Below are 27,887 nucleotides of genomic sequence, written 5' to 3' on the forward strand. Positions count from 1 at the left end.
ATCCCGAGTGGGGGCTCTGTAATATAGGAGGTATGTTGCTGGCCAGATCACCAGGTGATAACAGAGGGGATAAAAAGCCTAAAACGAAAACTATTGCAGCTACCACTTCTAATGATTGCTAAGCTGCAATATATAACGTTTTTGGTTTGGGGTTTAATATCACTTTAAAATATATTCCTACATACTCCTCTAACTGTTTTAGAGTACATAACTCAGAAGGAATGATGCTACTTATAAAGTATGGTGGTGAAAGACAACACCTTTGGAGGAGACTGCACAAGCTTCTTAAGTCTTTTCTCTGTTGTAACCTTCATAAAGACCTTTGAACAGACTAGTCTATTATTTATCAAAAAGTGAATGCAAAACACTTCCTTATTTTTTTCTTAACATTGTACATTTTCTTACTTTAAACATTTGATATGTTTTCTATTTTCTTTTGTGAAGAAAAATGGGATGATGAGATTTGCAGATCATTGCATTGTTTTTATGTAGATTTTACCCAACATCCCAACTATTTTGGAATTGTGGTTGTACAGCAGGGGTGGGGAACCTACAGTTTGGGGGCCATATGCGGCCCCCAAAGTCATTTGGTCCGGCCCCCTGTGCAGCTGAGTCTGTGTCTCTCTCAGCTGATATGTCAGAATGGAGCCGATGCTTCCTGTATAGTTCGTGCTTCGTTATGACAGTCTGAGTGAGTCACAGGCGGAGAGCTATGAAATGCACTCCACCTGTGACCAATACAGGAAACATCACCTCTTCCTCCAGCGTGGCGCTGCTACACTTCTCCTAGCCAGCATTTCCCGCCAGCAGCACACACAGCAGTACCAGCCAGAGCCAGCAGTACCAGCCAGAACCAGCAGTACCAGCCAAAACCAGCAGTACTCACAGCAGTAGCAGCCAGAACCAGCAGTACCCACAGCATTACCAGCCAGAACCAGCAGTACTCACAGCAGTACTAGCCAGAGAGAGCAGTACTTACAGCAGTACCTGCATTACTCACAGCAGTACCAGCCACAACCAGCAGTACTCATAGCAGAACCAGCAGTACCAGTCAGAGCCAGCAGTACTCAAAGCAGTATACCAGCCAGAGCCAGCAGTACCAGCCAGAACTAGCAGTACCCACAGCGGTACCAGCCAGAGCCAGCAGTACTCACAACAGTACCAGTCAGAGCCAGCAGTACCCAAAGCAGTACCAACCAGAGCCAGCAGTACCCACAACAGTACCCACAGCAGTACCAGCCAGAGCCAGCAGTACCCACAGCAGTACCAGCCAGAGCCAGCAGTACTCACAACAGTACCAGCCAGAGCCAGCAGTAACCACAGCAGTAACAGCCAGAGCCAGCAGTACCCACAGCAGAACCAGCAGTACCCACAGCAGTAACAGCCAGAGCCAGTAGTACCCACAGCAGTACCAGCCAGAGCCAGCAATACCCACAGCAGAACCAGCAGTACCCACAGCAGTAACAGCCAGAGCCAGCAGTACCAGCCAGAGCCAGCAGTACCAGCCAGAGCCAGCAATACCCACAGCAGAACCAGCAGTACCCACAGCAGTACCAGCCAGAGCCAGCAGTGCCCACAGCAGTACCAGCCAGAGCCAGCAGTACCAGCCAGCAGTACCCACAGCAGGACCAGCCAGAGCCAGCAGTGCCCACAGCATTACCAGCCAGAGCCAGCAGTACCAGCCAGAACCAGCAGTACTCACAGCAGTACCAGCCAGAGAGAGCAGTACTTACAGCAGTACCTGCATTACTCACAGCAGTACCAGCCACAACCAGCAGTACTCATAGCAGAACCAGCAGTACCAGTCAGAGCCAGCAGTACTCAAAGCAGTATACCAGCCAGAGCCAGCAGTACCAGCCAGAACTAGCAGTACCCACAGCGGTACCAGCCAGAGCCAGCAGTACTCACAACAGTACCAGCCAGAGCCAGCAGTACCCAAAGCAGTGCCAACCAGAGCCAGCAATACCAGCCAGAGCCAGCAGTACCCACAGCAGTACCCACAGCAGTAGCAGCCAGAGCCAGCAGTACCCACAGCGGTACCAGCCAGAGCCAGCAGTACCCACAGCAGTACCAGCCAGAGCCAGCAGTACTCACAACAGTACCAGCCAGAGCCAGCAGTATCTACAGCAGTAACAGCCAGAGCCAGCAGTACCCACAGCAGAACCAGCAGTACCAGCCAGAGCCAGAAATACCCACAGCAGAACCAGCAGTACCCACAGCAGTAACAGCCAGAGCCAGCAGTACCCACAGCAGTACCAGCCAGAGCCAGCAATACCCACAGCAGAACCAGCAGTACCCACAGCAGTAACAGCCAGAGCCAGCAGTGCCCACAGCAGTACCAGCCAGAGCCAGCAGTACCAGCCAGCAGTACCCACAGCAGTACCAGCCAGCAGTACCCACAGCACAGTACAAGTCAGCAGTACCAGCCTGAGCCAGCAATACCCACAGCAGTACCAGCCAGCTGTACCCACCAGCAGTACCAGCCAGCTGTACCCACCAGCAGTACCAGCCAGCTATACCCACCAGCAGTACTCGCCAGCAGTTCTTTTCAAAACTTACCACCATAAAAAGTCGACTGCGCTCCAGACTGACCGACGCAAACCTGGAAAACCAGTTGCGAGTAGCAACATAATCAATACCAGCTAACATCACACACCTCACCAAAGAGAAGCAGTTGCAGCCATCACATTAGGGGTGAGTTAATTAAATGTTTGACCAAATATAACAGGCTAATTTTTAAGTTGATAATTTTGTACGGCCCCCGAATGATTTTATAAATACCCAAATGGCCCTTGGAGGAAAAAAGGTTCCCCACCCCTGTTGTACAGTATACAGTTGTGCTCATAAGTTTACATACCTTACATACTGGCAGAGTTTATGATTTCTTGGCCATTTTTCAGAGAATATGAATGATAACACAAAAACTTTTCTTTCACTCATGGTTAGACCGCATTCACACTAGTCCGACTTGGACCGCGACTTGTCAGCCTGACAAGTCGCGGTCCGTCACGCTCCCATTGTGTAGTACAGGAGCTGTTCTAATAGGAGCGACACAAGTCGCTCTGACTTAGAAAAAGGGTCCTGTACTACTTCGGGGTGACCTGGAGGCGACTTGTATAGACATTCATTTTATGAAGTCTGTGCAAGTCGCGCCAAAGTCGCGCTGCACACGACTTCACAGGTCGCCCCCTAAGTCGGAGCGACCTAATGTGAACCGAGCCTTAGTGTTTGGCTGAAGCCATTTATTATCAACTGTGTTTACTCTTTTTAAATCATAATAACAACAGAAACTACCCAAATGACCCTGATCAAAAGTTTACATACCCCAGTTCTTAATACCGTGTATTGCCCCCTTTAACATCAATGACAGCTTGAAGTCTTTTGTGGTATTTTTGGATGAGGCCCTTTATCTTCTCAGATGGTAAAGCTGCCCATTCTCCCTGGCAAAAAGCCTCCAGTTCCTGTAAATTCCTGGGCTGACTTGCATTAACTGCACGCTTGAGTGGCTCAATGATATTGAAGCCAGGAGACTTAGATGGCCACCCCAGAACCTTCACTTTATTCTGCTGTAGCCAATGACAGGTCGACTTGGCCTTGTGTTTAGGATCATTGTCATGTTGGAATGTCCAAGTACGTCCCATATGCAGCTCCCGGGCTGATGAATGCTAATTTTCCTCGAGTATTTTTTGATAACATACTGCATTCATCGTGTCATCAATTCTGACCAAATTTCCTGTGCCTTTGTAGCTCTCACATCCCAAAAACATCAGCGATCCACCTCTGTGTTTCACAGTAGGAATGGTGTACCTTTCTTCATTGGCCTTGTTGACTCCTCTCCAAATAGCGTTTATGGTTGTGGCCAAAAAGCTCAATTTTGGTCTCATCACTAAAAATGGCTTTGTACCAGAAGGTTTGAGGCTTGTCTCTGTGCTATTTGGCGTATTTTAAGTGGGATACTTTGTGGCATTTGCGCAGTAATGGCTTTCTTCTGGCAACTCGACCATGCAGCCCATCTTTTTTTAAGTGCCTCCTTATTGAGCATCTTGAAACAGCCACACCACATGTTTTCAGAGAGTCCTGTATTTCACCTGAAGTTATTTGTGGGTTTTTCTTTGCATCCTGAACAATTTTCCTGGCAGTTGTGGCTGAAATTTCAGTTGGTATACCTGACCGTGATTTGGTTTCAACAGAACCCCCCATTTTCCACTTCTTGATTAGAGTTTGAACACTGCTGATTGGCATTCTAAATTCCTTGGGTATCTTTTTATATCCCTTTCCTGTTTTACACAGTTTAACTACCTTTTCCCGCAGATTCTTTGACAATTCTTTTGCTTTCCCCATGACTCAGAATCCAGAAACGTCAGTGCAGCACTGGATGAAAGATGCAAGGGTCTGTCAGGAGTCCAGAAACTCATTGACCTTTTATACACACACATACACACTAATTACAAGCAAACAGATCACAAGTGAGGATGGTTACCTTTAATAGCCATTTAAACCCCTTTGTCTCAACTTGTGTGCATGTTATTAGGCCAAAATCACTAGGGTATGTAAACTTTTGATCAGGGTCATTTGGGTAGTTTCTGTTGTCATTATGATTTAAAAAGAGTAAACACAGTTGATTTATAATAAATGGCTTCAGCCAAACACTAACCATGAGTGAAAGAAAAGTTTCTGTGTTATCATTCATATTCTGGGAAAAATGGCCAAGAAATCATAAATTCTGCCAGGGTATGTAAACTTATCAGCACAACTGTATTTCTGGAAAAGGTTTAGCAGAAAAGGGGCTGTACATCTAAAAACTAAGGACTCATTTTAAACAAGTGTGGACTATAGGCTGGTAAAAATGTGGACAGGTAAAAATGACAGCAGTGTTTAGAAGACATAAAGAAAACTAAAGCCTCGTACCCACGAGAAGAAATTCGGCCGGGAAATTTCGTCCGACGACCAATCTGCCGATTTTCGGCTTGTTAGTATGGTGCTTCCGACAACCGACTTTTCGGCCGAAAAAATCCTGGTGTGCAGGCTATATAAATTTTTGTCGACCATCAACACACGTCTGATTTTCATCTCGTTAGTACAGATTTCGACGGGGAAAAATCTTATGAGCAAGACTAGGCATGCTCAGAGATGAAAGAACACACAGAAAGCAATCCAACACATGACATCACTTCTGAAGTAGAATTCTGTCGTACGGGAAAATTCGTGTGCAGTCTAGAGCACATTCCAACCAACCGACACACACTCTGGACAAAAGACGGACGACCTGTCGGTGGAAATTTGCTGCGTGTGTACGAGGCTTAAGAGAAAATAAGAGCAAGCAGAAAAAGAAAGGAGATAATGGGTGAAGAAAAAAAGGACAGAAAAAAAAAAGAGAGTGGGAGAATTATTTTTTGCCCATTTAATGCTTTAGAAGATCTTGACTATTTAAAAACTTTTTTCCATTCTTTTTCTGGTAAATTATAGACTGGTCTGTTCAAAGGTCTTGATGAAGGTCACAACTAGGGATGCACCTGATAACCAGCAAATCCACACAGGAGACATCCACACTGATGGCAATCTGCCTCCACAAGTGCTGTCACACTGTGCCAATCAAAGCTACCAATCAGTGTTGTCTGTCAATACCTGTCAGTGCCTCCTCATCAGTGCAGCCTATCAGTGCTGCCCCATCAGTGCCCATTAGTGCAGCCTATCAGTGCACATAAGTGAAGGAGAAAAATTACTTATTTTAAACATTTCATAACAGAAACTAAGAAAAACATTTTTTTTAACTTTTTTTGTTTGTTAGGCAAAAAATAAACCCAGTGGCAATTAAATACCACCAAAAGAAAAGCTCTGTCTAAAAAAAAAAAAAAAAAAAGATAAAAATTTTGTTTAGGGAACAGAGACCGCGCAATTGTCAATATTCAAAGTGTGACATCAATGAAATCTGAAAACTGCCCTGGGCAGGAAGGGGATGAAAGTACCCAGTAGACAAGTGGTTAAGAGTGTGTACAAGTACCAATACTTGTGCACAAGTATTCCCTGATAACAATTACCAATACCTTTGTGGTGCGATTTGAGCCCATACAAAATAAATAGGCTCAAATCGCACTGCAAAGAATTGCATGTGATTTGAACAGCAATGCGGTACGATTCCACTCCAAATCACATTCAGTTTCACACACCGCTCCTGTGTGAACCTGGGCTGAAGTCACTAAAACATGCCTGGGTTCACACTGGAGCGGTGTGGGAAACCGCATGTAATTCGGGCAGGTATTGCATCACATTCCTGTTCAAATCATATACGATTGTTTGCAGTGCGGTTTTAGCCTAGTCATTTTTAATGGGCTCAAACTGCACCACAAAGGTATCGGTTTTAGTAATCAGAGCATTTGCACGAGTACAAGTACTTGTGCAAATACTTAGTATCGGCACTGATATCGTTATCAGTGCAACCCTAGTTACAACAGAGAATAGCCTTAAGAAGCTTGTGCATTCTCCTCCAAAGGTGTTGCCTTTCACCACCATACTGTATATGTAGCATCATTCCTTTTGAATTATGTACGCTAAAACAGGTAGAGGAGTATGTAGGAATATATTGTAACTATTCAGGTTGGCATGCAGAACCTTCATACTTCATACTCATCCAAAACTTGATCACGAGCCTGAAGTTGGGTTTTAGAGATGCACAGCACTTCTTGAGGTCTCCATTGGATAAATATAGATTTTACACAGCGTCCCAACTTTTTTGGAATTGGGGTGTAGTACTTGTTTGGATCTTTATAACTTGTCAGTGTCTTTGATACATTTTGCAGTTAAACTGCTATAAATTGCAAATGCTAAAAGCTAACTTGGACTTACTAAACTCATTAAGTATTAAATAAAGTCTTTGTACAAAAAAATCTTTCATTTTAACAAGACATGACCGAAGATTAAAATGATTAATTTATTACAGATAGAACCAAAGAGAGGTAGGTTGGGAACAGAAAAATAATCTGTTTCGTTACTATTAACACACAGTAAGTACCGGTTCACACTACCGCGGCACGACTTCGGGGCGACCTGTGAAGTCGCGTGCACCGCGACTTCGGCGCGACTTGCACGGGCTTCATATAATGAATGTCAATGCAAGTCGCTCCGATGTGGCCCCGAAGTAGTACAGGAACTATTTTCTAAGTCGAAGCGACTTGAGTCACTCCTATTAGAACCAGTCGCCTGACAAGTCGCGGTAGTGTGAATGGGCACTTACTCAAACCCAACATCTACAGAATTAACACATTCACAATCTGGTATACTGGTCACTGCTTTCTTTGGTTTTTGTCTTAAACAAAGTATAAAAGAGCATCCATCCAAATAAAAATGACAAACGTCTTCTCAGGTGAAAATAATTTTAAATACTCATAAAAATACTGTATTCTCAGACATTTACAAAAATCATGTAACACGTCCCTGATCATGTCCAGTTGGTAAATTCAGTCACGAATAAGCGTAAAAAGCAATCGTATATGGAGATACATAATGTGCCTTTCCCGCTCTCTGTGGGTAGGAGCTGAAATTATAAAGCTATTATTATCGTTATTGTAGGAGTTATGCATTTCTGCATCCTGAAATAGACGTCTTTTATTTCCTGCGAGTAAATATCCATCAGGGTAGAGAATTGCTGGACTATGTATAGTTCTATCTAACAAGGGAAATAATTACCTGGAGCTACATGCTGTTGTTCTCAAGAAGTATTCAATAGCCAATCTGCAAGAAAAGGTTGTACCCCGCTGCAAATCATTGTAACATAAAGCTCCCAAACACCAGTGTTACCTTTATGATTCAGTGTCCTAAAATAATACAATTTGTTCATTGCCTGAATATAACAGGCACTGACAGCAATATATGGTCCATTAATAATAAACATATAAAGCGTTTCTGAAATTTTTCTGCTCCTTTAAACCTGTCAAAGGTTTTGAAGTATCCACTAGGCCCAATTGGAAATGATCAAAATAGTTTTGCCCAACAGCAGAAAAAATGGTGCCTTTGGCACGTACATTGTTGTATGTTATATAATTCCATAGACGCAGCTATGTTTGCATTTCCTGTATAGCATCCAAAATTTTAAACATGTCTTACGAGTATGAAATCACGGGGGGAAAAAATTGGCAAGAGGTACTACAAAATTTTGAAAATAATTTGACTTTACTTATGGTATACGCACAAGGCAGTGTTAGCATTTGTTTCATTTGTCACAACAGCTGTTTGATGACCTCTCAGCCATCTTAACTGATTGATTGTTCATCCTTCACCTATTAGGCTACATTCACGCCTGAGCAGAGCAATTTTCAGGCGTTTTAATTTAATAGTTTTGCAAGCGTTTACAAGAGTACACCCCAATCACCCCATGCGTATTAGCATTATTGCTCTGTATGCCAGCAGGAAGATGGGAAAGATCTCCCTCTTACTGGCTCTGCCATAAGAGAAGTGTTTACACACCCAAAAAAGCCCCCCCCCCCCTCCACCTGAGACTCTATTGGCCACTGGTTGCTAGAGCCACCTCTCTCATTCTCCCCTCTCTCTCACCCCCTCCTCTCTCTCTCTCTTTCATCCTCCTCTCTCTCTCACCCCCCTCTCTCTGGCCACTGGTTGATAGAGCCGCCTCTCTCCTTCCCTCCTTTCTCCCCCCCCCTTTCTCTCTCACTCCTCTCTCTCACCCCTTGTCTCTCTCTCTCATCCCCCCTCTCTCTCTCTCATCCAACCTCTCTCTCTCATCCCTCCTCTCTCTCATCCCCCCTCTCGCTCCCTCATCCCCCCTCTCGTGAGATCTCAGGGGTCAATGCTGGGACTTGTAGTCCTTCAATTTTGGAGGGAGCCACAGCCGTTAAAAAAGGAGTGGGGCAAATTTACATAGGAGGGGGAGCACCCAATTTTAGTCTTGCCTAGGGCAGCACAAAACCAAAATACACCACTGCCCGTAATGCAATTGCACACCTATGGAAGAGTTTTAGAAGTGTATTACAAGCATTTCAAATGTGTATTCAAGCTTCAAGCATTTTTGCTTGAAAGTACTAGGGGTGGGCGATTAGGAGTGAATAGCTACTGTTTGCCTGGAAAACACGCAACAAAATGCTCAATAAATGCTCATGCCACATGTTTTAGGCATTCCCATTGAAGGCTACGGGGTCCAAACCACTCCAATCTACCTGAAAAGAGGCTCATGTACTTTTTGGAGTGAAAAGCATATGGCTACAGGCAACAAAATGCTCAGACGTGAACAGGGACCTTCCAAGTGAACAAGCTTTTGTTTGTTGAGCATCTTGGAGCTTCGAGCTATAAAATGCTCGGGTGTGAATGGGGTCTTGGTTTTAGGTTTTACACAGTAATATGCTAGAAGGGCTATTGGAAGAATACGCCTTTGTTAGAGCAAGTTCAAGTCCTAAAGCGCTAGAAAGTGGTGGGCTGGGCCTGGTTATGGCTCCAGTCAGATGATGCCATCCTAGAGACAGAATAATAGAATGGGGCAATGTGGATGAAGAAGACTAGTAAGCAGTGGAGTTTACACAGCGCTCAGAGTCTAGCACTCTTGAAGAAGCTCAGAACTGAAAAAGAGGTAACTTCTCAAGTATGACTGATGTAAGCTGAGCCCTGTTAAAGCAGGGTACACACTAGTAGAAAATCTGCCGAAAATTCCCCCCCGATGTGAAATCGTCCGATTTTCGCCTAGTGTGTACACAACTTTCAGCAGCCGATGCCGACATTTTCAACGAAAAAAGAACGGAGGGACAAACACCAAAATTTTTTTCGTCCGTCCCCAGACGACCGATTTTCGTTTAATGTGTATGCAGTACGTCCGTGAAAAATCGGATACAAAAGACCGCGCATGATCTGAAGTTGCTGACAACCCGGAAGTCTAGGAACAAATGTGCCAAAAAAAAAGAAAAATCGGACGAGAAATTTTGGGAACATTTATGCACTGTCGACTAAAAACGGTAATGAACGCTGAGAAGACAGAGAAAAATCGGAGGATATTTCATCCGATTTTCGTCAAGTGTGTACGGCCCTTAAAACCAGGAAACCTCTACAGGAGTACTGAGAGACTGAATCAGGAAAATGTTTTCTTCTCAGGCACATGGAAATATATGCTGCACCCTTTGGCATGATCATCAAGCCATCAGTATTGTGACCAGCTAATGTATATTTACTGGACACACGCAGTTGCTGCGGCCAAACTAAATCAATACAGTAAATTTGATTAATAGTATAAATTTGTATTGCAGGATGCGTTCTAAAAACGATAACAATGCCAGTGTAATACATGGGTCAAACAAGGCCTATGCAAAATGACAGTCTAGACTGCCTGGGGTGCTTGTTATCAACTACGGTTTCATAACTGTAAGCCACGTCAGCTAGTAAAAATTGACAGTTCCACATCACAGCTCAGCATATAATTAAAGGGAGATGATCCAGAACTACCTTGCTGGTGTGGTAGGGAGGTGGCAACACACAAAAATTAGTTGTCATAGCTCAATGTCACAGGCAAACTACTGCTTCAAAACTAATATACAGACAGCCCTATGAGTCTAACATAAATGGGGCACCAGGTATATGGCATTCTGCTTTTTTGTAGGACTTGCATAGGACACACACCCTATATTCACTCCTCACTCACATCTGTTGGGAAATTCTGAACATGGCTTCAAGTGTTTGTAAAGGCTCATGCTTAAAAAAAAAAAAAACAATATGGTATACGTACCTGCTCTGTGCAATGGTTTTGCACAGAGCAGTCCTGATCCTCCTCTTCTCGGGTCTCCTGTTGACGCACTGCACCCCTCTCCCCTGCCGAATGGCTTGCTATGGGGCTCGCTTCCAAGCCACCTCTATGTGCCTTTGAGACACACAGAGCGTGACTCTGCCCTGCCCCCTGCTCCCTCGTCACTGTGATTTGACAGTAGCTGGAGCGAATGGCTCCCGCTGTTGTGTCTCAGCCAATGAGGAGGGAAAGACTCAGAAGAGCTTCTGCTCTCATGCACATAACTGAATTGGGATCAGGCTCAGGTAAATATTAGAGGGGGCTGAGGGGAGAGCTGCACACTGAAGGCTTTAGAACGCAGGTAAAAAGCCTTCAGCCTTTAGAACCACTTTTGGGTTACAGATCTAATGTTATACTCTTACTCCCCTTAGCTCCTCCAACCTTATATAGCAGGCTTTCTCACATTTTTTTTAACATGGGGGAACCCATTAAATACCTTTCTGGGTTGGGGAACCCATGCTAAAAATTACTGTATCTATAGCGCACAGTACATTAGTATTATGGTCAGTAAGAATTATGTTCATTACAGTTCTGATCATTGTGAAGAATTTATGCTTACAGATAGATAAAAGATCACTTGGGTCAATAGTTGTTCATTGCTCAAGGAACTCATATCAACCTTTGGAGAAACCCTATGGTTTCATGGAACCCTGGTTGAGAAAAGCTGTTGTAGAGAGTTAATAAACAATAATGTGTGGAGGTGAGAAAGGTATAGTTATGTGGAAACAAGCAAAAGAGACTCTGGGGGGAATGGATTATATTGCTGTAGGTAAGCTTGTTATGGCTAAGCAATGAGACTGTCTTCTGGGAATTCATAGTTATTGGATGTCTAGAGCAGTGTTTCTCAACTCCGGTCCTCATGGCACACTAACAGGCCAGGTTTGCAAGAAAACTGGAATACATCACAGGTGATATCATTTGCTGCTCAGTGATTGCAGTATTCTAGTCTGCACAAAGGTAATACCTAAAATCTGCCCCGTACACACGTAGCGAACGTCGGCCGAACGATCGGCCGTCTTTTGTCCGGTGCTGTCCTGTCGGCTGAAAACTGCAAAAGACTGCACATGAATTTTGTCGGCCAACAACAGCCGACTGCAGAAGTGATGTCATATGATGGTTAACTTTCCGTGTGTTTTTTCTTTTCTGAGCATGCCCAGTCTTGCTAATCGGCTGTTAGTCGGCCGAATTCTGTACTGACTGGCGAACAATCGGCCGTTCTGGTGTTGGCCAACAAAAATTTTAATGCCTGCACAACAGATTCTGTTCGGCTGAAAATGCGCTGTCGGAAGCATCATACTAACAAGCCTACAATCGGCCGATCGGTCGTCAGCCAAATATTTACGGCCGACAATCGGTACGTGTGTACGGGGCTTCAGTGTGCCCTGAGGACGGGAGTTGAGAAACACTGGTCTAGAGGGTTACGTAAGTGGGTTTGGCAGGTACTCATGAGGGGTTTTTGTCATATGTTTAATCAGCTTCTTTGAACAAATTATATGAATATATTCTTTAAATGTAAACAATATAGCACTTACTGTACCTCTTTGCTGTTAATATGGCAAATATACAGTATGTTCGCTGCACAAAACAGAGAATTTTTCTACAACACATCCAAGTAGTAAACAAAGCTATGTGCACACTACCCTTGTTGTCCTGCATTGTCCAATCAGAGTGCAGGAATGTCTCTGCTTCCCTCATATCTATTTCTCTAGCAGGACCATAATCAGAACAAAAAAGATAAATATAATATATTACCAAAAGTATTGGGACACCTGCCTTTCCACGCACATGAACTTTAATGGCATCCCAGTCTTAGTCTGTAGGAGTTAATATTGAGTTGGCCCACCCTTTGCAGCTATAACAGCTTCAACACTTCTGTGAAGGCTATCTACAAGGTTTAAGAGTGTGTCTGTGGAAATGTTTGACCATTCTTCCAGAAGCGAATTTGGGAGGTTAGGCACTAATGTGGACGAGAAGGCCTGGCTCGCAGTCTCCGCTCTAATTTAACTTAAAGGTGTACTGTCGGCTTGAGGTCAGGACTCTGTGCATGCCAGTCAAGTTCCTCCACCCCAAACTTACTCATCCATATCTTTATGGACCTTGCTTTGTGCACTGATCCAAATCATTTGGTGGAGGGGGGATTATGGTGTGGTGGTGTTTTTCAGGAGTTGGGCTTGGCCCCTGGTTCCAGTTAAGGGAACTCTAAAGGCGTCAGCATACCAAGACATTTTGGACAATTTCATGCTCCAAACTTTGTGGGAACAGTTTGGGGATGGCCCCTTCCTGTTCCAACTGCGCACCAGTGCACAACGCAAGGTCCATAGAGACATGGATCACCAACAACAGCTGAAATGTCTGAGCTGTGACATCACCCATAGGCTGATATGGGGCATCCCTTGTTGGCGGTCCCTCTTCTCCCCTGAAGCCATTGCTGGGAGCAGATCCCATGACGGAACCAGAGTGCCATGAGAATAGGTACGTTTAAGCAACTTTCTTCTACATGGTAGTTAGATAAGGAGTTAGGAGGCGGTGGGAGCCAATTTACCAATCCATCAGATTTGCCATAAAACTTGCATTTCTATCAATAAGTATACTTTTCTAGAATCAATTACCTTATAAACATTGCAACCTTTTAGATAATTGATTTATTTACAGTTTAGTAAAGATGTTAAAGAAGGACAAAGTGGTATTTTCCTACCGAATAATTGAAAAAAAAATTTCTATCCTCTAATATTTTGCAGGTTGCCTGTTTTGACTTGTATCTACCAGGTTTTACTGAACTCCACTTGCTATAAATAGCTTTTAGTAGTGTACATAAATAATATGGTAGTAACAAGATCACTTGCTTCATTATCAGCCTTCTATAGGACTCTGTGTTTTTATTGTGAGCGCTGAGGAATGATATTGTCCAAGAGGTAATGTGATCACCTGTAAACAACCAAACATTGATACCTAGAACTGTACTCCATCAATGGAGTACACAACAAAATCCTCATTATGACAATGCACTATGATAATAGAGAGAACAAAGGAATTCTGGTACTGGGAACTGTATATGATAGCGGACTGGGTGAATGCAGTATATTTTTCAAGAAATGTACTAAACTTTAAAAATCACCAATTTAACCATGCTAAACCTTTCAAATTGCAATAATGCCCACCCAAAGTTTACTTATAAAGACCAGACAGAACATATAGGCTCAATGTTCACTAGCGTTTTTTTTTTAAACTCCTAGCAGCTACTTTGAGCATTTTTTTTCTAACGAGTGTTATCCTATGTGTCTACGCAAACTACTGTAGGCTAGAAGTGTTTTTCAAGCTTCAGTTTCTAGGAGCAGGAGAAAAAGGTTTTTTTTTTGCGTTTGTGGGAGCGATTTGCCAGCAGAAAAAAAGCTGACAGCTCCTAAATGCGGTTAACTGCCCGCTGGCATCCTTAACAACCAGTGTATAGCTGGTTGTTAAGGAGTGGGCGTCAACAACAGAGGACTCATAAGCTGTCAGGGGGGGCTCCCCTCCCTAAAGCACCTTGTTCAGTTGTTGATGAGGACAAGGCCCTCTTCCCCACAACCCTGGCCCAGTGGTTGTAGGGGTGCAAGGGGTGACTTATTAGAATCTGGAAGCCCCATTAACAAGGAGGCCCCCAGATTCTGCCCGCCCCATGTGAATGAGTAGGGGGTACCCCTACTCACTCACTAAAAAAGTGCCAAAAAGTAAATATTAACGCACACAGTTTTTAACAAGACCTTTATTTAAAAAAAAAAAAAAAAAAACAATGTCCCCCTCTGTAGATTCATTGTCAATCATGATGAACGCTGGCTGCCAACCCGAAAATTTAAGGAGGTCCAGTCCTGCCGAATGACAGCTAAATAAACTAAAGGGCAGGGCCACCCAGATGACATCAGTGACCGGGGCATGCTGCCCCCTCCTGCCCCTTAGTTTATTTAGCAGTGAGAGGCAGCAGAGTGGTGATTCGACGGGAGCCTTTGTCAAGTGCGGATCTTTTTATGGGGCCGGCTATGTGCAGTTTTATTTACTTTTTGATACTTTTTTAGTGAATGAGTAGGAATACAATGTGCCCTATACTCATTCACATGGGGGCAGAATCTGGGAGCATGGTATGCTCTATACTCATTCACATGGGGGCAGAATCTGGGGGCATGGTATGCCCTATACTCATTCACATGGGGGCAGAATCTGGGGGCATGGTATGCCCTATACTCATTCACATGGGGGCAGAATCTGGGGCCATGGTATGCCCTATACTCATTCACATGGGGGCAGAATCTGGGGGCATGGTATGAATAGAAGTGGGGACCCCCATGCTGTTTTTTTCTCAGTTTTTATTGCCGCTAATTGTTTTGCTTACACCCCCCCCCCCTTCCCGCTGACAGCTAAGTCATTTATTGTTAAGGCCGTCTCCTGCTCCTTAACAAAAATGCTACGGCTCCTAAACACTTTTCAGAAACACTCCTAACACTGCAATAAGGCCGTGATTTTTGAGTGTCTAGTGTGCACTGAGCCATAAACAACTTACCAAAATAATCATTTTTTGCTGAAAGACAATGGTTTAATCCATAATAAAACACAATCATATATATCACAAAAAAAGGCAGTTTTTTATTACCACCTAATCCTTCAAACTACAGTATCTTGTCAAATCAATTACCATGAAAAGAACAAAAAAGGGGGGGGGGGGAAATGGACTTTAAAGGCACCGTAATAAAAAACAACGCTTTATTATTGATAAATGGTAAAACCACAAAGGTATGTGTCCGCCGACCAATAGGGGCGGGGACCATTGATCAGAAATTACAGGTGGTGGGTGGATAGAGGAAGCCTAGCCACCTAGGACATACAATAAAACATAACAGATACAAAAATTGACATAGAGAAATAAACAAAAAATGATTATTAGGACGCTATGCGTTGCACACAGCAGCACCAAGGTGCAGGCAGCGCAGAGCGTCCTGTACAATACAATAACAACTTCCAAAAAGGAAACGGACTAATAGATCCAATTGCTCTACATGTTTCGCCTGGTGTTCAGACTTCATCCGGAGCTGTTTGGAATGTGAATTCCATAGGAAGATGTTACTGGGGCCAACCAGAAGGCACCAGAGGGATGGTAGACCATGTAGGGTAATTAGTAGTCACGAGGGATGATCTGCTGAGGTAGTTGAAGGAAACGCACTGCTTGTGGCCAATTAGAGAGATATATCAGGTAATCACAGTATATAGTATGCCTGTTACATACATAACCAGGCATAAGACAAAGGCTAAAGTAGCAGGCAATTCCTCCAGTCAAGGGAGCGGCATGCAGTGCGTCCTCCAAGTGCTCCTCACAGATGCAGATCAATGTCCCCCGGATGGGGAGTAACCACCAATAGTGTTTATATAGCAATAGGACAGATCTTTTGATTAAGTTCTTTTATCTTGTTATAGAAAACAAATTTGATTGTTATTGGCAATGCAGACATTTTTCCCTTAGGTTTTAGAGGTCAGATCCTTTGTTCCTAAGCAATATTTAGGCTAGACATGTTACTACTCTGGGCCTCTGGAGACCAAGACAACCGCTTTCTACACATCGTACTCAGACTCCGGTTATCCATTGAACAGTACCTGAATATGGGGAAAATACAAATATTGCAAAACCATAGGCAATTGAATATTAACCAGTAACAAAAACCACAAAAAAATCATCACATAGTTAAAATGCTATCCCACCATAGGTTACACATGCATAAATAGCAGATCTGGAAGACAGCCGAATGACATCAGCTACCAAACCTGTCAGCCTGTCAACAACTGCCTCCACTGTACGTAAACACATAATCTGCTACAGAAAAAAAGTGAACCGAACAGCAATCAGTGCTTCAATACACATGGGATAACAAAAATAGATTGCAAAATAAACACCAGCTAAATTATTCACAAGAGTTTCTACCAATCTACACACACTCTGCTTTGTTAATGCTAGCCTTAGCTTTAAAGTAGAGCTTAAAGCGGAGTTCCGGCCACAAAATCGACATAATCGATTTTGGGCCATCCGCTTGCTCTTGGTCACCTAAAAAAGAAATGGATAGTTACGATTTTTTTTTTTTGTTTACTTATCTTGTTATTGAAGAAAAATGTACTCACCTTTCTTCCACTTCCTCCCTCTGCGGCCGCGGCCCGCGCCGTCACTTCCTCTTTGCATTGATTTCTGGGACCCCGCTTGTCACTTCCGGTGCGGCGCCTCATTCCCTGCTAAACAACTTCTGGGCATCCCCAGAAGCTGTGGAGGGATGACGCGTCCACCCGGAAGTGACGAGCGGGGCCGATGCAGGCGCATTCTGGGAGAAGAGGACACGGAAGAGGACGCAGAAGAGGACGCGCTGGCTTCAGCTGCCCACATCCGAGATGGCAGCGCTGGAGAAGAAATTTTCAAGGTAAGTATTTCTTCTAAAAGGTAAGTGCGACCCGGGACAGTACAGAGGCTATCCATTCTGGAATGTACTAGCCCTGACTGTCCCAGGGGTATTTTTAGCTAAATTTCACCCCTGTGGCCAGAACTCCGCTTTAAAGGCAACACTTTTTTTTTTACTTTGAATATAGTGTGGGAGGGTTATAACCCCTGTCCCCAGAGTCATTAGTACTAGTGTCTCCATTTGAAGAATTCCCCTCAACTACTGCACTGGGGACAACCCAAAATTTGGGAATTTCTTTAAATTTTGGTGAGAACGGTTAAAAGGACAAATAGAGAGGGTGAATCTCCCTAACAGGGCTACAGACAGCAATAATAAAACCTGACAGTGGTTCTAATCCATCCCCACTCTGTCTAAAACAAAACAAAGAAAAACGTGTTGTATTGTTACAGGTCCTAAGCATTAGTGGGATCTCTGTGAGAGGTATCAGAAAGCTGTGGACCAGGGGTGCTACACTTACTTAGCGTGCATTCACTTGAAAAAGTACGTCTAATGCTAGGTCCTCATTCTTTTTAATACACAGGTATTTTGTTTAAAATAAAAACATTTCAGTTCCTAATATACTGTACAATCAGTCCACCAATAATGCATATGACATTTTTGGATGGTCACTGGTAAATAATCACCTATTGGCTGCTAATATCTCTGGAGAATTGTCAGTGAGAGCTCCACACTGGAGTTCCTGGAGGCCTTTCCTTTTGCCATGATGACTCACAACTCTACAGTAATATATGCCTAAAGTAATACGAAATGGATAAAAGCACCTAGGAGAATGAGAATTTTTGATGGACCTCACCTTTTAGAACATTAGAAGGTGTGAACAAGCAAGGCTTCATTATGAACTGTCAGTATCTGGAGCTGGGAGGTAGATAAGGGGATGGGGTGAAATAAGGGGGTCCAAACTAGGGGCTACAAAGTAGTTGTGGCAGATCTGCTAAGCAGCTGTAACTGTGTGGCCATGCACTGCAGATGGTAAAGAGCCAATCCAGCTACTGGAAGGAAGAAGATTTCTAGGGGCCAATGAAGGGGACAGAGGCTGACGAGGTAAGCTGTGAAAGAACAGTAAACCTTAGCCATCGTGCAGGAAGTGTAGAGGTTGTGGAAGTGGGTGCAGAAGTGTGCTGGAGAGAGGGGAGTCAGAAGTGCTGAGTTGTGAACAGGGGTGCAAGGGTGACCTATGGAGCTGTAGATGGGTTAGCTGTGGGTGGAGGGGTGCAGAAGTGAGTTGTGGATGGAAGTCCAGAGGTGAGCTGTGGACCGAGGGGTGTAGAGGTGGAATGAGGGTGCAAAGGTGAGTTGTGGACAGGAGGTGCAGAGGTGAGCTGTGGACTGGGGAGTAGGGGGGGGGGCGGTATAATTGAGCTGTGGATGGGGAGTGCAAAGGTGACATGCAAGATAAGTATCTAGGTCAGCTAAATTATTTATATTAAAATGTAATAATTTAATATTTCTGTCATGTTCTTATCTCTGAATGTGACCAAATTAAGAAGGTCCTTCCTGTCCATGACTGTGGTCAAGGCAGTCACAAGATCTTTGCTTGATATCTAAATTCTAATGCCATAGTTTAAAGAACATATAAAGGGAACACAGTACCATAACTGTAGTCATCAAATTTATAAGATGTGTGCTGTAGCTTCACTGGCATACAAGCAGCAGGCCGTGGGCTAGGCATTTGGCAGATCGGTATTTCCCACTTTGCAGTACTGCTGAATTTCTGGTATTGTGGTTAAAGACTCAGTTTTGGGTGGAAATGATTTAGCACATGGAGGGTTAATGGGGTGTTGGTGAGAAAAATCCTCTTACTAAACCATGCTGTTTCACATGAGCCATTTATTCAGTAAGAATAGCTAATCATATTCATAGTTATAAAACATGATTTGAATCATCCTCATGAGTAATAAAGTAAGGGCTGGTTCACACCACAAAAATGCACTCCAGATCCGTTTCAGATGCATTTCTGCATGCGCGCTTTTAACGCATGCCGGTGTGTTTTTGATGCATTTACGGATGCATTCCAGATCCTTTTTACCTTCTTTTTTCCTGTTTGGTGCGTTTTTTGATGTGTTTCAGTGCTTTCCGCTGTGTTTTGTATGCATTTTATCACGTTCCAGTACAGTCCAGTGCAGGAAAAATTGCAGCGTGTTCTACTTTTTTTCTGGAACAGGAATGCCCTGGAACTGACCGCACTGGTGTGACCTATGCCATTGGAAACCATATAACCTACTTTCTAAGCATTTTTGATGTAGAGAAAGCACTAGATTTCATGTGGTGTGAACTGGCCCTAAGTTTTTACTATTGACCTGTAGCACCCTAAAAGGTAGGTGCTAGGTAAATTATAAGGGAGGCCTTGCCTGCCTAAGAGCAGGGCCAGATTGTTCAGTGAGGTTGTCATGGTTCCCAGGTGTGACTGTTGAGACTGGGGAGTCTCCCCACTGTAACCCAATGAGGGCTTTCGTTGGGCAGTGGAGGAAACCCAGCCAATGGCACACCAGGGCTTGTATTTATCCCAGGAGGGCAGATTATGCCGCACAGCATTCTGGGAGAGGGTATACGTCTGAGTGGAGCACATGACGCAGAGTCTTTGGCAGGAAGCAGAGTCCCAGGAGGGAGATAATGGCTGTCTCTCCTCCTATCAGGAAGAATCGGGTGTCCCATGCGGCTTGGCTGAGCTGAGCTGCAGAGAAGTATCCAGGTGTGCTGAGGACCAGCGGAGCGTTGGGGTCGAGTTTTAGGAAAGCATTCTGCATCATGAGTACTGCAAACTGCCCCTGGGGGTCTGCCTAGCAGAGGGGACCACTCTGGAGAAGGTAAGAGGGAACCAGGAGCTAGCTAGCCGGTACAGGAATATAGTAAAGGGGGTGCCAGAGATTACCCTGAAGAGTAAAGGGGGTGCCAGCGGTTGGGCCCTGAAGTGTAAAGTGTTAAGTGTTGCAGAATCATTGGTAGCGGCTACATCAGTCAGAGAAGACTACAGGGAGCAGTGCACAGGACTTTTGAGCTGCGAGGAAGCATCAGAAGTCAAGTTTCAGTTCACAGACAGCAAGTCAGGTTTACAAGCGCCAGTAAGCGTTAATTGCCATTTAGCCGGCGCCAAGACAGCGCTAGGCGGCATTTTTCTCACATGTCCCAATTTTGTACCTTATTGAGCCAGAGGAGTATCCCACTCATTCCCTTCTCCCATCCAAGTTCCTACAATAAAACTAAAAACCAAAGATGCCGGACTGTTCATTTTCTCAGATCTCACACTTGGGCAACAAGCTTAAATGTGCTGTTGGTGGTAACGGTAACCATGGCAGACCCAAATCAGGCCCAATGCCTGGAAATATTGCTACAGACCTATGTAAACCAAGTACTTATATAATCCACTCCAGCATTTCTAAATTAACTTCTTTTTGTTAAAAGTCAATAAATAAGCTCTAATCTGCATATCTAACCAATCCCCCTGGCTAATGAAAGTTACAGGATGGGCAGAGGAGACTTTGAATTGCAGGTTGTGACTGACAGTCTGGCTTCGCCTTTAGCTTATTTTGCAAAAGCGAAAATGGGGCATCCAATGGGGTGGGGGATCACTGGGCAGCGGCGGACAGATTGACACATACATACAAGAAGCTTCTGTATATATTGGTCCACAGAAGGGATGTGAGAGTATGCTGGTATCATAATGAACATGCCTACAATAGCTCTTTGAAAAACCCCTAATCTTTTTTTAAAAATTCTAAAAATATTATACCATCTCAATGTGATGATGAATCTTTGAAGCTGCTGAAGGTCTCTGTCACAGGACTAACTCTTCTTGTAAACCTAACACTTACCCTTTCTGTATAACTAACACTAACTTCCTACAGCCCTGCCTGTAACTCGAACAGTAAGCCTCCCTACATCCAGTAGCATTTCCACCATGAGGCAAATTAAACTAGCTGCCTGAGGTGGCACTCCTTGTAACCTTCACAACATCTCTACCTCTAACCCTAGTAATCCTTCCTGTAACCCCAACATTAACCCTCTCTGTAACCCAACATTATTCCTTCATGTAAGTAACACTAACCCTCCCTGTAACCCCCAACATTAACCCATCCTTTTACCAGGGGCAAGTTTTCCATGAGGCAAGTTGAGCTGGCTGCCTCAGCCACCTAAAGCAGCCAGCTCAACTTGCCTCGTGGAAGGGGGGCACCACGGTCTGAGTGTCCACATAAACATTCCAATCTCAGCGCTATAAGGCTGAGCCTGGTAAAATCACAGGCTCAGTGTTACTCAGTGTCACTCCGGCAGGTGCAGCAACTAAGGTTTCTCGGTGCACACACACATAGCAATACCATTGCTTGAGGAGACCATTTTACTGGGGGTGGGGAGGGGTTAGGGTGGTTAAGGGGATAGGACAGCAAAAACCACTGCCTGATGCAGAATCTGCCACCAGCATGCTCCTCCAAAAAATGCTCCTCCAAACGCCCTATGCGAGTTTGCAGCGTGGTTGACAAGGGTAATTGGCTTGTTAAAACCGTACCACAAACGCCTACAATAGCTGGTTGTTAAGGAGCGGACCAGGAATCCAGCCGCCTTGTCCTTAACAACCAATGAGTCATCAGCTGCCAGCAGGCTTCCCCGCTGACAGCTGAATGTAAAAAAAAAAAACTGCAGGCAATAAAAAAAAAAGTCTGGGAAAAAAACGGTGGTTGTGGGGGTCTGCCTGGATTCCACCCTCCCCCTATGTGAATGACTATGGGTTACATTGTATTGGTACCCATCCACTCAGAAATTGTCAAAAAGAAAAAAAAAAAACACAGTAGGCCATAGATTAGTGTGTTTTTTTTTTGTTTAACCAGCGGGTTAGAACTACTCAATGTGGATGGGGATCCTCACTGCTGAGCTGTTGTATTCTACAGCAGGGAGATCAAGAGTCAAAAATCCAACAGGGCGGTTGTACAGAGGTAGATCAGCTTTGGTAGATTGACTTCTTTACAACCATCCTGCCCATACATGGATAGAAAGTCGTCCAGCCCCTGCTGAACCAGCTGAATTTCTATCCATGTTTGGCTGGCTTTAGAGGCACAAGGACAGAGAAAGCATTTTTTTGTTGTTTTCCTGCAGTTGCAGCTGCAGTCATTCCATACGTCAATGAAGATGCACATAGTACATAGCTAAGTTTTTCTTTAATGGATGTCAACAGTTAATTGATCCTTGTGAGTGCACTGATATGGCTATGTTAGATGCATTAGACTGTAACCTCGGGTGGAGGGAAGGAAATAAGTTCATGTAACCAGTCTATTTATACAGGAATTACTTCATCATCTCATATGCACTGTATTTATTACATTGTATACCACAGAAGTAAAGTATGTGGAGGAGATACACAGTGTGAAAGTTATGAAATAATTCAACTCCATTGCAAACAATGAAGAAAACTGATCCCGAAACTGATGGTTTTGTAAACACAAAGGGATATACAAACCACTTATAGCCTTCTAAATACGAGATTGCCACTTCATATTAGAGTTCAATTTCTCATATATAATAGAAGGTCAGATATCGGGCCGAGTATATTTACACTCAGCAGATATGTCCATGACCTCACTACTTCAATATGTATACAAGATGAATGGAGTAGAAGGAGTACATAAGAGTGGAGCATTTATTACCATCATTTTATATCTGAAAAGAAATTCATAACTGTTTCCGGAAAAATTGATTTAAATTGTTTTGAGTGTTTAAAATGAATAACTTAATATTTGTATTATTGCATAATATCCCTCCTCTGGCTCAGTCATTTCAAGCTGCACAGCCTATCCAGACTGTATACAGCATAGCTGTAAATGATTCAGCAGAAGTGGTGGACAGCAGTCCTGAGTGCACTTACTGCATGACTAAAATGCAATGTATTAAAAATAATTTAGAAATAACGTACAAAAAAAAAAAAAAAATTCCTTTTAAAGCAATATTCAGTTTCATGCAAGGTTTCTTGCCCTTTTTAATGCCCCTAGATGTCCATGCATATAGCTGCAAATACATATTGGTGATGTAGAACTCACAGCTATACATTTCTAAACAGAAAAACAACAAACTATAACTATAATGGAGAAGACGGTGGAATGCCATCCTCAGAGCAAGAACTTGCCATATATATCGGATCTAAAATATAACACTGGTTATGTCTGCTGATCACATAACCCATATGCATACACAAATACCATAATCAAGTGCAAAATGAGTAAATCAACCACAAAAAGCATATATTGTAATCAGACCCAACAGCAAAAAAAGCTATCAGGTAGAACTGAACAGCCACAGTTTTTATATTCATCTTGTCAGTTTTCCCCAGTGCAGACTTCCCCTCCTCCATCCTATTGCTGGTTGTATTTATCATCCACCTGCTCTCCGAATAAATGCACATGCTTTAAGTCAGTTATCAGTAGATCGGGTTGTACAATAGTTCTGCCTGTCTCATATAGTTCGGTGTCAGCGTCTTCCTTTTCTCAGTGCAGAACAAAGCATTGACCTTCACAGAAGCAAAGTCATTATGGCCTGTTTACCTGTTTCAACCCAAGCTGAAAAGACTGCATTGCACCCTGTACAGACCACACATTTACATCTACGCATACCTGAAACACAGCCAGCGAGCCACCGCTGAAGACAAAGAAAAGGGAGACATACGTGAATAAAAATAACCAGATTACATCAGCGTTAGGGGTACAGTCATCACATGGAGAAAACTGGGCTAAAGAGTGCATTTACCCCATCTTGTACAGGACATATGGTACTTCATCACTTACAAATCCTTTTTTGGCATGGCATGCTTATGCGTAAAAGTATGTCATATGAACACCCCCATTGTGTTATGCCCAGTAATCACTGTGCTACCATAGCCCATGTAACATGGTTACTTACATGGTTCACTATAGCCTGCAGAAAAATATCCATACCTGAAAGGACTTGCTGGTTGTGTTTGCCCTCCAGGTTAAGGCTCCGTGCACACTAGCTTAAAAAAAACACCAGTGCTCCTGGCTAAAAAAATGCTAATTTTGAGCATTTCTTGTACTAGCATTTAGGAGTTTTTAGCGTTTTTTCTGACTCTAAATGCTGATCTTAAAAGACTGAAACAACAGTGCTGAAACCCATACAGCTCATTGATATAAGAGCTCCCGGGTGCCCGATCCACAGCCGTTGTACTGAGTGCAAATATAGAAAGATGATCCGCACACCGGTAGTTGCTCATGTTATGACTAAGGCCTCATAGGCCGAAACGCGTCAACTGATTTCATCATTCATCAGCAGTTATGTTCTGTGGTTCCTAAATAAAGATGAAGATTTTTTTAAGAGCAACTACCAATGTGCGGATCATTTTTCTAAATTTGATCTTAAAAGATGCCTAACTACCTAATGTGCATTGACACAAAGGGTAACATTAGTTGGTACAGGCAAAACGCTAAACCCCTTTAGGAGCAGCATTTTTTAAACTACTGTGCATGGAGCCTAAAAATGGTTCCCAGTTCTTCCCTATCCACATGCATCAGAGGTCCCAAGCTAGAGTTTGATTACAAAGGATACAGAAAGGGGTCTGCTGATAAAAAAAAAAGGTCAAGGAACCCCAACATAAATGGCTTTATTATGTGTTCCAAAAAACAGCATTTTTAGTTTTCATACTTTTTTGCATTCTGTTATCAGATCTTTAAGCCTCTTGGAAAAACAAACTATATCTTATGTAATTAAACAGGAGAAGCTGAACAGAACCAGCAAAGGATGATTAGAGGTTCTCTGTTGTTCTTTTCCACAAGGACCCTATAGATTTTAGATATACCTCTGTTTTAACTCTTTTCATGCAATTAACCAAACAAAACATAAGTAGTAAAAGACCAAGTTCATGGCTTATTTAACATAACAGTGGAGGAAGCTGAAATGTAAAGTACAGCAACTCATAGAAGCCAGTCAGGTTTTAATTTACTAAAGCTAAATAGATGTAGAGCCTAGAAGCATGGACAAAAGAGTAATTAGAAATCCCAGAGCCCAATAGGAAACATTTCAGTGGGCTCCCAAAGAAGAAGAAAAAAAAACACCACTGTACAACACCCTAATTACCATGGCAGGTTAAAGAGGACAGACAAGGACTCACTGCTCAAGGTGGTGTAATTGCCTGATGACTCACACAGGTGCATGCCCCGGCTCGCCTCCGTGAAAACTTGATAAAAGAAAAGGAATTGGCAGCACTCCAGGTTGAGTCAAAATCCAGATTTATTGACTGGACATCCAAATATGACAATCGAGACAAGGTAGACGCGTTTCACACACTGACTGTCTGCTTAATCATTACTCAATAATAATGATTAAGCACACAGTCAGTCTGTGAAACGCGTCTACCTTGTCACGATTGTCATATTTGGATGTCCGGTCAATAAATCTGGATTTTGACTCAACCTGGAGTGCTGCCAATTCCTTTTCTTTTATCAGGTTAAAGAGGATTTCCAGCCTGGGGGGAATAAAATTACAAGTCAGCAGCTACAAATACAGTAAAACCTTGGATTGCGAGCATAATTCGTCCTGGAAACATGTTTGTAATCCAAAGCACTCTTATATGAAAGCAAATTTTCCCATAAGAAATAATGGAAACTCAGATAAATCGTTCCACAACCATTTATTCCTAAGTCGTTCAGTTTATAGTCCATATAAAAAGATTAGGGCAATGTGATAGGTTTTGTAACCAAAAAATGTCCATCCACAAATAGCAGCCGCCACAAGGGGATTGGAAGCAAAATTCGGCTTGAACTACAGTGTATAAAAGAGAAGAGAGGTGTCTCTAAATGTAGCAATATGGTTACATTTAATAAAGGTTCAACATTTAGCAACTCACACGATTGATTAATAAAAAAGAGGCACATCTAAGTATGCAGGCATCCGAGGTAAAGCTGTCCACATAGACCATCCTCCTCACTGCCGGCTCTCACCGCCTTCAGTCTGCAGTCGTGACCGGGAAGACTACCCTGCAGTAGAGTCATGTCAAAGCGAGGCTTAAAGTGCTTGTGGAGTGCAGTGTGGAAGGGATGATGCTGATGGCGGTGCGGAGGATGGTCTAAATTGACAGCTTTGCCCCTGATGCCTGTATTCTTAGATGTGTTTTAATCATCAACCATGTGAGTTGTTAAATGTTGTACCTTCAATAAATGTAACCATATTGCTACACTTAGAGGCACCTCTCTTCTGTTTTATACTCAGTTGTGACATGACACTACTTGTATATCAAGACATCACTCATTTATCAAGTCAAAATTTATAAAAAAAATTTGCTCGTCTTGAAAACCGTTTTAAACCAAGTTAATCTCAATCCAAGATTTTACTGTACTGTAGAGCAGACTTTTCATAAAAGGACACCTACCTGTCCAGGGATCCCGCAATGTCGACACCCGAAGCCGATCTGTCCATTGGCTCCAGGTGCAGGCACTAGCGTGAGTCACACTGCACTTTCTGGATGGTCCCACTGTCTTCTGGGACCTGTGTGTCTCCCAGAAGGCAGCAGGGGGAAAGGAGGGGCCAACAATTTGTGTAGATTGCCGCACAACGATTGGGGCAATCTTACCCGGAAGTGGGAGCGGGTACCTAGTTTTGACAGGTATCCGCTTCCTCCCCCCCAAAGGTGCCAAACTTGGCTGCGGGGGGGGGGGGGGGGGGGACAAGAAAATGGAGCGTCCCCTTTCCAATGGAGCCCTGCTTTAAAAAGAACTGAAGACGACATGGTGGTGATATAGAGTTAAGTACAGATCTGTGGAAGGGGAGGTGGGCACCTCACAGTGTTTAGAATGAAGTGTTGTGGAAAACAAAATGTGCAGCACACAGAATGAGTTAGTGTGGAAAAGGTACAGCACAGCATACAGGCCCCACCTCGGCTCTGCTGTACCTGGTAATTTCAAACCATGCAGAGGTTATTACTAATGTTCATATAAAGAACATCTGGGTAGCAGTGACCATAACATGATTTCACTGAATGTTAGCTGTAAGAAAAAAACACATACAAGAAAGATAAAAGCACTTAACTTTAGGAGAGCAAATTTTCCAAGGATGTGGGCTGCTCTCTAAGACTTAGACTGGGAGGGAATATTGGCATCGATGAACACAGAACAGAAATGGGAATTCTTCAAAAAGACTATATGTGAACACACTGCAAAGTACAGTATATTTCCAATATTTCCATGGGCAACAAGTTTAAAAAAGGCTAAAAATAAAACCTATGCTGCTCACAAAGTAAAAAAAAAAAAAAGCTATAAATAGTAAGAAAATAGCATTTAAAAAATATAAAACTGAAGGAACACTATCATAATTTAAATGTTACAAAGAATATAACAGAATATGTAAAAAGGAAATAAAGGATGCAAAAATTCAAAACGAATGACAGATTGCAAAAGAAAGTAAAATAAACCCCCAAAAATTCTTTACATTTATTTATAGTAAAAAGGTTACGTCTGAGCATGTAGGCCCTTTACAAAATAATCTGGAGTTGGTGACTGGAGACAAACCGAAGGCAAATGTATTAAATACTTTCTTCAGCTCTGTGTATACAAAGGACCATGGGGGACCTCATGTCCATAATGGGGATGGTATTGACACAGCCCCAAATGATCCACAATGGCTTAAAATTGATATGGTCCAGAAATATTTAGACAGAAAAAAGATGA

General features: G+C 43.2%; 1 protein-coding gene across 1 annotated transcript in view; it reads right to left on the reverse strand.

Moving 5' to 3' along the window:
• The window catches only part of CRACD (capping protein inhibiting regulator of actin dynamics), a 273,094-nt gene that overhangs the window by 176,427 nt on the left and 68,780 nt on the right, over positions 1-27,887 (reverse strand). The window lies entirely within an intron of this gene.

This window comes from Pelophylax lessonae (genome assembly GCF_965119305.1).
Source record: "Pelophylax lessonae genome assembly, chromosome: 1".
In the NCBI taxonomy this organism is placed as follows: domain Eukaryota; kingdom Metazoa; phylum Chordata; class Amphibia; order Anura; family Ranidae; genus Pelophylax; species Pelophylax lessonae.